The 10,428-nt window shown below is 38.0% G+C and overlaps 1 long non-coding RNA gene across 1 annotated transcript; it reads left to right on the forward strand.

The window, feature by feature from the left end:
• Nucleotides 1–1,478: 1,478 nt before the first annotated feature.
• On the forward strand, nt 1,479–4,323 carry LOC118815035. The gene is made up of 3 exons (XR_005007776.1): nt 1,479–1,591; nt 3,287–3,317; nt 4,271–4,323. It is a non-coding gene; the product is annotated as an uncharacterized LOC118815035 (long non-coding RNA).
• Nucleotides 4,324–10,428: the final 6,105 nt, after the last annotated feature.

Consider the following 10,428-nt stretch of genomic DNA (forward strand, 5'->3'; position numbering starts at 1 on the left):
ACAATTCCTTTTCGGAAATGGATACTTCGGCTGGTTTATTACCGTGACACAGCCTGCTCTGACGGAAAACGATGTAGCGATTGTTCAGCCGGGTTTCTTTCGACAAAATAGTCAAATACGTCATCGAAAGACATCTCCTCTTTATGCTCGGTTTTAACAGACTGTCGTCCGCTCTGAATCTGTCGATTTCCTGCTTTTTCTTCTGCGAAGGTCTAACATCGTTTTCCTCTCGAATCGAACGGGGCCAGCAGTGTCTAGGTATGTCATTGCGAACGAAGGCCTTCCTCACACTCAAAATTTGACTGGTCTTTACATATTCTTTACATATTTCACACGTGACGTCACGCTTAACTCATTAAATCATTTTAACTTTTACCGGGGTTAATAACTACTACTGTTATATTCCTCCGAGGCTGTTAACTAATTCTAGATGCCTGCCAGACAGAGAAGTAGTGAATGCTCACATCTAGATAAAGATATATTACAATTATATGAAAAATATTATAAACAGTTCATTTAAATAATCTTTACTGTGTTTTCTTTTCCTTAAACAGAACAATGGCTCCCAGAAAAAGAAAGGGTCAAAAGATTGGTAGCAAATATTTGGAGTAGCAACTGAATTTTTCTTATTTTCTTTCTCTTTTATATATATATATATATATATATATATATATATATATATATATATATTTTGGTTTCCAGTCTTCAGAACCGCACTAGCACACATGAAGTTAACCTGCCAAAAGCAAAGCAACAAGTACACAAAGTGCTTATCCACCTCCTCCACCTACAGACGTTTTAAGTGCAGACCTTCACTACTCTGGCCTCGGTACAAACAAGGACCATACCTCACACACAAATCTATGCACCTTTTCTGAGAGTAGAACAGATACACTCACATATACAAATGCTGTTTCTACTGATTGTACCAATACATATCATACTGCTAACATTTCGGTGGACGTTTCCACATGTACAAACATGGCCCCCCTTGCTGACACAAATGTACACCTTACTTCTGACAGTAGCATGGACACACTAACAGACACAAATGCACTCCCTACCAACATAAACATCAACTCTGCCCCGAAGGACCCTACCTGTGTTTTTAAAGAGGTGGAAAGTATCCTTCTACTCAGTTTTGGGCATAGGAAAAGAAGGTATGTACTTGCAAACCAAATTATTTGGGGGTGTTACAGCTGTAGCTAGGTGTCTTGTTCTTTCTGTGTTTTTCTCTGTGTCTGTTTGTGTATCCCTCCATGTCACTAGGTGGAGCTAATCCTGAAGGCTGCCACAGAAGCCCTTCCAGGAAGCTGATAAAATGGCGGGAAAAAGAGAGAGAGAGAGAGAGAGAGAGAGAGAGAGAGAGAGAGAGAGAGAGAGAGAGAGAGAGAGAGAGAGAGAGAGAATGAGAATGAGAATGAGAATGAATGAATGAATGAATATGAATATGAATATGAATATGAGAATATGAGAATGACAATTTTGTCTTGAGCTGTTGTGTTGGCTGTGTGGGTGTTTGCTGTTGTTTTGTATTTGATAGACTGTGTGTCAATAGTGTCTCTGTTCATTGTGACTGTGCCAGAAGGGGGTAAGTGCCATTTTCGTTGTATATACCTTTTTTCTCCTGTCTGTCATTTTAAGTTAGGGAGTTAGGTTAGTTGCCTGTCTTTTGTTTGATTTTGGTTTGATTAGGCTAGTTAGATTTGTGGGTGGAGTTAGAGTGGGTTTTGTTTGTTATTTTGGCCTGGCTTACCCCTGGAGAGATGGCTTGTTTCTTTGTAAATAGTTGTAAATAATTGTAAATACACTTTGAACTGGGCAATACCTTGTGTGGTTTATCATACACCCCACTGTACTACCATTTTCTGGCCTTATACCCTTAGGCAGGAACGTAACAGGGGGTTTATTTGGGCCTTTCAATGAATAAATACAAAGCAAGTAAATGGATAGGAGATCATATTGACAGTGTAGGAGTATATATCATCTAGAAAGGAGTATGATGAAATAGTTTATAATCAAGGCATATTGAAACACATAATCATAATCACAGAAAATGACTGTTTAGGTTTTAATGCTGCATATTGTTTAATCTAACATCTTTCCCAATAAAGATACCTAGTGTCAGTTGGAGAGGTCAGGCAAAGAGCTGGGCCACCAGAAAACATGTCTTTGAACTCAATAGTGGCATATTTGCAGGTGGACACAAACAAAAAGATGTGCCTTAAAGAGGAGCTTAAAAGCATTGGAGTTCTACTAGGGCCAACAACATCAGTGACATCAATGTGCAGTAAACTGTCTGAGGGTACTGTGAACACAGAACAGGAAGCCCTAGACTCTAGGCACTTCAACTCTGAAGGCTAGTGTCCAGCACAGTTTGGTGACTTCCCTGCTCAAACACACCTGATTCAACTCGCCTGTTAATTGCCAGGTTTAGTAGAGGCGTTTGAACAGGGAAATCACCAAACTAGACACAGGGTCAAGGAACAGAAATTGAAGAACCCTGTTGTAGACAGAGGCAGATGCTTTAGACGCATCAATATGCTTTATTTAAAGACACAATATTAACACAAAAAATAACTAGGTGGTCTTTATCTTTGCTGTCAGAAGTAGCCCTCCAACAAAGTCCATTTTATTTTTTGAAGGTGAGGCTCAAAGTGTTGGCTGACTTGCAAACAACATTAGGTTCTCGGAAATATCAGTGGTTGACCATAGTAATCCAGCGGTTGCAGTTGAAAAACTTGAACATGAATTCAAGTAAGAAACAGTCTTGTAACTTATAAATGAAAAAAGGTTTGGGCTAAGTGTAATCGGAAGTACTCTAGACATGTGTGCATGGCACATATTTTGTGAGTTACCTGTACAGAAGCTGAACTGACTAATGGACCAGTTAGGTTTGCTCATGAAGCAACAGACATGAGACACGAGACCAGATATATGGCAATTTATGTACTGTATTGAGAAAATATGATGTAAATTTCTTCAATGTAGCAAAGGTTCTTTTTCTTTCAGGAATAAAATGAATAAAATAAATAAATCAATGTACAGAAACTTCCCCAAATAAAATAAACAATGTACAACTCATTCAAAGTGCAAAATCACACTTTTTTTTCTCTTTCTTTTTTTCTTTTTCTTTTTTTCTTTTATACCCAAGTTACTCAGTGTTATTGATCTATATTAATCACCTCTGTTGTCTATTTCAGGTTTGGTTATTCAGTCCTCAGATAAGTATACAATAGTGTAACCTTTTTATAATTATTTTAACAACTAATTGCTTTTGTTCTAGGTTCAGTTTACATTTGGTTCAGTGGGTTGAGGTAAGTATACTATTTTGTTATTTCATTTTAGAGTTTAGATTTTATTTCCTATTTAAAGATAGAAACTATTACTTTTTATTGGTTTAACTTTAGCTATTATTGGTTTAACGTCAGCTTTTCTTTGAAATACCCTTTAGGTTATTTAGTTCAAAATCACCTTACCTTGAAATTGTAGATTTAAGCATCAACAAACACAATCCAACAATTGTTAATGACATTAACAAGGATGAAAAAAAAAAGAAATATCAAAGAACTATCAAATAGCAAGGAATAAGTACCTTAAAGTAAAATGAAATTCTCTCTCTTTGCTTTAAAGTAAATTAAGTTTTTTTTTTCCCAGAATGTATTCACTCGAGCATCAAAGTTCAGTCTCAAAGTTCAAATATCAAATATCAAAAAGTTAGTGAACTAGTAAATAAGAATGATCAGTGGAACAAAGTCCAGCAAAAAGGAATACTCAAACTCAAGTTTTGGTTGTGTGGTCCTTAACAGGGCTTGGCTCGCCATCTCGTCCCCTTCAGTGCACCAGTAGCATTCAGTTGGATGATGTGAAGAATGTTCTCAGAATTCAATCTTTTCCCAGCAAAAAAAACTGACCTGTTTACATGGGAACAGACTCTGTAAACTCACATTATAGTTCCACTTTCCCATAAACACACACGTGGCTATAACTTAGCCACTAGTTTACACTCAATAGTGTTAGCTTAGCCACTAGTTTACACTCAATAGCATTAGCTTAGCCTAGCTTAGTCACTGTTCCCATTGCATTCAATAGGGTTAGCTTAGCTTTAGCTTAGCTTGGCTTAAGCTACAACGTGGTCACGATCGCTAAGCTAATTAGCACTACTCTTTTATTCTCAGTTATTTTGGCTATTTTAGTCAAAAAAATACATATACGAATTCATACTTCACACTCACTGAATCCAATCCGGTATGTTTGTTTTTTATTGCAGGTGTAAATGAAGTTCTCCCTCCAAAGCAACTCTACGGGAATGACTGCTGGAAGAGCCCAACTATTTCTGGTAAGTGACAACTTTTCCTCTTCTTTGCAGGCTTTTAGAAAGTCATAATACTCTGTTTTCAACCATAAACAATTCTTTAACTGCAAATTTCTCTAGTTAGAAGCAGTTACTCTTGGTTTTTCTCAGTTTAAGCCTAAGTGATCAAGCTGAGAACCTTCTGCGTGTCTCTCTGTCTTTCTTCAGGTACAGATAGAAAGGAGAAGGAGAAAAAACCGAGGGCCATGTCTACTTGGCCACTGATTGGCCAAAATTTTGCGCAATGGGCTCTCCCAAAAACCTTATTGGTTAGATCTAAACTGGAACAGATTATTTACCTGAGCACTGTACTGTTTTTCCTTTGATTAGTTAATAAACTGCTAAACAGGAACAGATTATTTACCTGTGCACTGTACTGTTTTTCCTTTAGTTAATAAATTGCTAAACTAGTACAGATTATTTACCTGAGCACTGTACCGTCTTTCCTTTAAGTAGTTCATAAATTGCTAAATTAGAACAGATTATTTAGCCGAACACTGTACTGTTTTTCCTTTAAGTAATTCAAACATCTATCAACATCAGCTATCCTAGAACAGTCCATTTACCTGAGCACTGTTCTGGGTTTGTACTTTATTTTTCCTTCTTTAAAGAACGAACCTGGAACTTTGAATCTGGCCTGTGTATGTATACAGCATGATGACCTGTTATTTTCGGTTTTTAGTTATAGTTTTGTGTGTTATGAACGGCACGTTTTGCAAGTTAAATTTTTTGTCTGTAGTCATGCAATCTTGTAATTTTTCCTTCTGGCTTGTCTTAACATACTGCCCAAAGGCAAGCATATGAGCATGCTGGACTGCAGTGTGTATTTCAGGCATCTCTCTGTAGTCTGAACTCTCACACCAGTCCTTGAGATCATATATCAACTCTTTCATCATTTTCTTTTTGCATGCTGTTGTCAGTTTGTGGCTCAGTAAGCCCAAACAGAATCTCTGATAGCCTCAAACATATACATATTTCTCCAAGGCTATTTGCTAAACAAGTACATTGCTTAGCTTGCAAATTAACAACCTCAAAGCCCCCTGAACTGTTAACATATAGATGTTCTTTGTCCAAACAAAAAACCTGTTGTGCTAATAATGAGTGTAGTTCCTCTTTCCTAATCGTATTAATATCTGTGTTATTTTGCCTATGAATCATCTGAACAAATGCAATATGTTTACATAAATTTCCTCCTTCAGACACTGGGCATTGACATTGCACTGTAATGAGATTAACATCATAACTTTTGGCTTCATCAGCTTCTGATGGCATAAGGAAATACATTGCGTACAGCATTGATCTCTTTAAGGTCCTTATCTACCATGACACACTTGTAAACACATTTAAAACATATTTGTAAAGTAAAAGCATAGTGCAGTATAAAACTGCATTTGTATATACACCGATCAGGCATAACATTATGACCACCTCCTTGTATCTATGCTCATTGTCCATTTTACCAGCTATATAGTATATATATACTATATAGGTGCACTTTGTAGCTCTGCAATTACAGACTGTAGTCCATCTCTTTCTCTGCATACTTTGTTAGCCCCCTTTTACGCTGCTCTTCAGTGGTCAGGACTCTCACAGAGCAGGTACTATTTGGGTGGTGGATCATTCTCAGCGCTGCAGTAACACTGACGTGGTGGTGGTGTGTTAGTGTGTGTTGTGCTGGTATGAGTGGATCAGACACAGAAGTGATGCTGGAGTTTTTAAACACTGTGTCCACTCACTGTCCACTCTATTAGACACTCCTACCTTGTCAGTCCACCTTGTAGATGTAAAGTCAGAGACAATAGCTCATCTGCTGCTGCACAGTATGTGTTGGTCATCCTCTAGTCCTTCATCAGTGGTCACAGGACGCTGTTGGCAGGATATTTTTGGTTGATGGACTATTCTCAGTCCAGCAGTGACACTGAGGTGTTTAAAAACTCCAGCAGCACTGCTGTGTCTGATCCACTCAGACCAGTGCAACACACACTAACACACCACCACCACATCAGTGTTACTGCAGTGCTGAGAATGATCCACCACCCAAATAGTACCTGCTCTGTGAGGGTCCATGGGGGTCCTGACCACTGAAGAACAGGATAAAAGGGGGCTAACAAAGTATGCAGAGAAACAGATGGACTACAGTCTGTAATTGTAGAACCACAAAGTGCTCCTATATAGTAAGTGGAGCTGATAAAATGGACAATGAGTGCAGAAACAAGGAGGTGGTCATAATGTTATGCCTGATCGGTGTATGTTTGAGATTCGGGAATAACATAACAAAACACATAACATATCACATAACTCCAGTGTTTAAGACCATTTCTTGTGAAAACTGTGTTAGAGCTGTATGTTACAACGGTTTTACAGCAAAGGAAGATTGTTATTTTACCTAAAATCTAATTCTGCTGTGGAGCTGCAGCAGCTCTGCAGCAGTGGAGAGAATATTCAGGCCTGATTCTCACCCCAAACAGAGCCAGGGTCATTGATAAGAGTTTTGAGGCTAAAGTGTTGCTGAAGTTTAACAAAGGACTCTGAATGTCATGTCTGTAAATATCTTGCTGAAATGTTTAAATTGGAGCAGTTTTATTTCAATAGTTGACAGTGCTTTGCACAAAATTGTTTGGTTTGTATATGTTTTTTTTGTTTAATTGTTAGGAAAAACCTGGAATGATTGATTTTGCCTTTACTTAGTCGAAATTTTTGTTGGATATCATGCCTTTGGTTGTGTAAGTTTGATAGTTGCTTACACTTAAACTTACTTTTTGGTGATCTTCTTGTATATTTGCAGCTTTGTAATTGTATGTTTCGTTTTGGCACATGATTAAATGCAGTGTCTTGTTCACACTTTCAGTTGGGCTTGTTTGGTGTGTCAGGTGGATATTCACAAACATTCTGACAATCGCGCTTTGAAAGTAACTAAAGTCGTACACTACTTCTCAAAAAGTAGCCACTGCTTTTTCTGGAAAAGCTAAATTGTAGCTAGCTACAAATTTTGGGAAAGTAGCTACAAAGTAGCTAACTATAAATTTTTCAGTAGCTATCCCAACCCTGTGCTAAACAACATATGTGGCAGCATTCAGCATTGCTTTTATGTCTTGTAGGAAACCATTAATAGTTAGGATCCTGCTAAATACATTACGATAGCTCTTATCTGTCAGTATTTAGTACTACATGAGTATTAAAGGCATCTATCAAATACTACCAGCCTCAGAGGCTCATAGTATACTTAACCAGTGGTAATTAGCTCCCAATCCACAGCTTTGCCTCCATTTATTCACCATTATTTGCTAATTTCTCAACACACTTGAGATTTGATGTAATTATTTGACCATTTGCATACAGTTTCAAGGCTTTTCTTAAAGGAAAAGAGATGAGTATTGTTTAGTATGGTCTAGCTGGCTAGCTAAACTAGTTAGTTATGCTAGTTGAGGTATAACATATTGGTGCAGTTCATGACTAACAGAGCAAATTCATACTTAAAGATATGTGTCTGTGATGCTCACCTTCTGCAGGATGGAGGGAAGAAGAAAATTTCCACCCCCAGTTATTTTCATGTGTAATTAGTTGGAATGTTGAATTGCATAGAACTGCTCAGTTCAATTGTGGTTGGCTGTCGAGTCCTCCGCGGGTGGGGCAGTAGTCCTTGCTGAGGGCCAAAAACACCTTTGTGCATCTATGACAGAGGGCAGAGGTGTAAGTAATGAATAATATTTACTCTCGTTACTGTAATTGAGTACAGTTTTCCTTGTAATGGTACTTTTTTGAGTAGAATTAAATCATAGTATTTTTACTCTTACTTAAGTTCATTTTTAATGAAATACTTTTACTCAGCTACTTTAATTTTCATAACATTACAGAGTAAAAATAAATGATGAGCGTATCTGCTCAAAAACCAGTACGAACGAAGGGCGGTTAAATGTAAAAGATTCACCAATCAAAAAACAGCAGCTCTGGCAAGAAAAACACTACAGAGATTTCCAGATTAATGGAGAAGGGCAGAGGATAACTAAACCAGCACACATGAGGAACAGACTGCATCCAAACAGTCAACTGTGTTCATTTTCACATGAACTAAGGAAAATGGCATTATTAACAGTGGCCAAACATGAAACCTGCTGAGATCCACTCCTACAACTTGACTCCAGCCTGAAGCAGCATTAGCCAGGCTAGCTGATCCAAGCTAAACAGGTACCGTATTTACGGATTTCTTCTTTCTTTTATATCGCTTCTGTTTATTAAACTTGAAATCTGTTGCGTATTTTATTACAAGTGCCTTTCGGCTACTTTAGTTAACAGGTGTCACCCACAGTCTACAGTTTACCCATTTATACAGGCTAGTTTAGCTGCTGTTTGGAGAAAAATGGTCGTTTACGGCTGTGAGACAAGAAATGTAGTCTAATACAGGTTCTTCATCAACTCTGAGCGGTGATTCTGTCGCGCTGTCGTTCTTTAAGCTGACTGGGCTGATCTGATCCCTCCCCGTCTCTCTCTCTCTCTCTCTCTCTCTCTCTCTCTCTACTCTATCTCTCTATCTCTCTCTCCCTCTCTCCCTCTCCCTGCTAAAAGCTGTGTGGCTGTATAACTCTGAAATGCAGTAATAATGTCTGATTCTATGTGAAGTGATCAGCGTGCTTGCTAGTGAAATATATTACAGTAAAAATCAAAGCTGAGTAAATTGCTGATGTTGCTGCTGATTTTAATGGTAGAAAAGTTCTGAACTGATATCGGTGAAAAATTACAGTTGGAAGACTGCGAATGTGTTTACTTTCTGTAGGTTCACACCTATTAACATAAGCAAGAGTCCAGGGAGCTGATGGGCAGCAGGACTCTCACTAAAATTACCTTATTAATTAAGCAATCTACTCATAAATTTGAATTTTCTTTTCTTTTAAATGAGCTTAATTAAACAGTGTCAGCGGAAATATGAAAAAGTAACTAAGTAACTCGGTACCTAAGTAGTTTTTAATAAACTACTCATTTACTTGTGTAAATTAGAGTAAATTATCTCTACAGTAACAGTAAATTATCTCTTGAGTAAATTATTTCTACAGTAACAGTACTTGTACTTGAGTAGGGATTTTTAGTACTCTTTACACCCCTGGACAGGGGTGTCCAAAGTCCGGACCTCGGGCCAAATGTGGCCCGCGGACTGATTTTAAGTGGCCTGTCGAATCACTCTTATGAATACATTATTAGTGGCCCGCCGGCACAGTGCAGTTTTTCCTTTCGCCTGGCGGTGGCAGCAGTAAGTAAATTCACAGTACGTTATTCCACTGTGTTTTCAAAGTTAGCTAAACTTAAGAGCCAGTTTCTCTGACTGGACCTGCTAATTAATGTACAGAATGACATTTAGTAATGTCTACAGCAAAAAAGTGCAAAGTTGACAGTGAGAACCGGCGATTTCAAGAGAGATGGAATAAGAATATTTTTTCCTGGAAAACCACATCAAATGCATGTGCCTTAGCAGTTTCTTCAAGATATCAAGGCTGAATATGGATATCACAACACACTTGAATGCGCTAAACACCAGCCTACAAGGAAAATATGCTTTAGTGAGGCAGTTGTATGCGCACATCAAGGCCTTTGTTACCAAGATCCAACTATTCAATTAAATCTTATTAAATCTTTCGCAAACCAAGCCAAACATGACACACTTCCCCACGTTGCGAGAGGTGGAGGGCAGCTTTCCAGTTTTTAAGCACATCTTCTCAGTGAGTACCTGATGTGATAATGAGAATGATGGGGAGGTTTCTCCTCATTGTGAATATGATTAGATGGAATCAGTTGTGTGTTTAAGCTCTGTGTTCTAATGCTTATTTGTGTGTTAGTGTGAATCTCTCTGAAGTGAGTGCAGTTATGAGAAACTACAACAGGAAACTCCTGCTCTGGGGAGCTGCTATACTGTGCTTTCAAAGAATAAATAGAAGCAGGACCACAAGCATAAGCTAACAGAAACTGATAACGAGTGAATGAATTAATAAATGAATGAACGACAATAGTAAAGGTAAATTAAACAAAACGCAGTTGGGTTCAGGAGTTAATTAAACACTGAAGACCACACACAAACCACAAGGAAA

The sequence above is a fragment of the Colossoma macropomum genome, unplaced genomic scaffold (genome assembly GCF_904425465.1).
Source record: "Colossoma macropomum unplaced genomic scaffold, Colossoma_macropomum, whole genome shotgun sequence".
Lineage (NCBI taxonomy): Eukaryota > Metazoa > Chordata > Actinopteri > Characiformes > Serrasalmidae > Colossoma > Colossoma macropomum.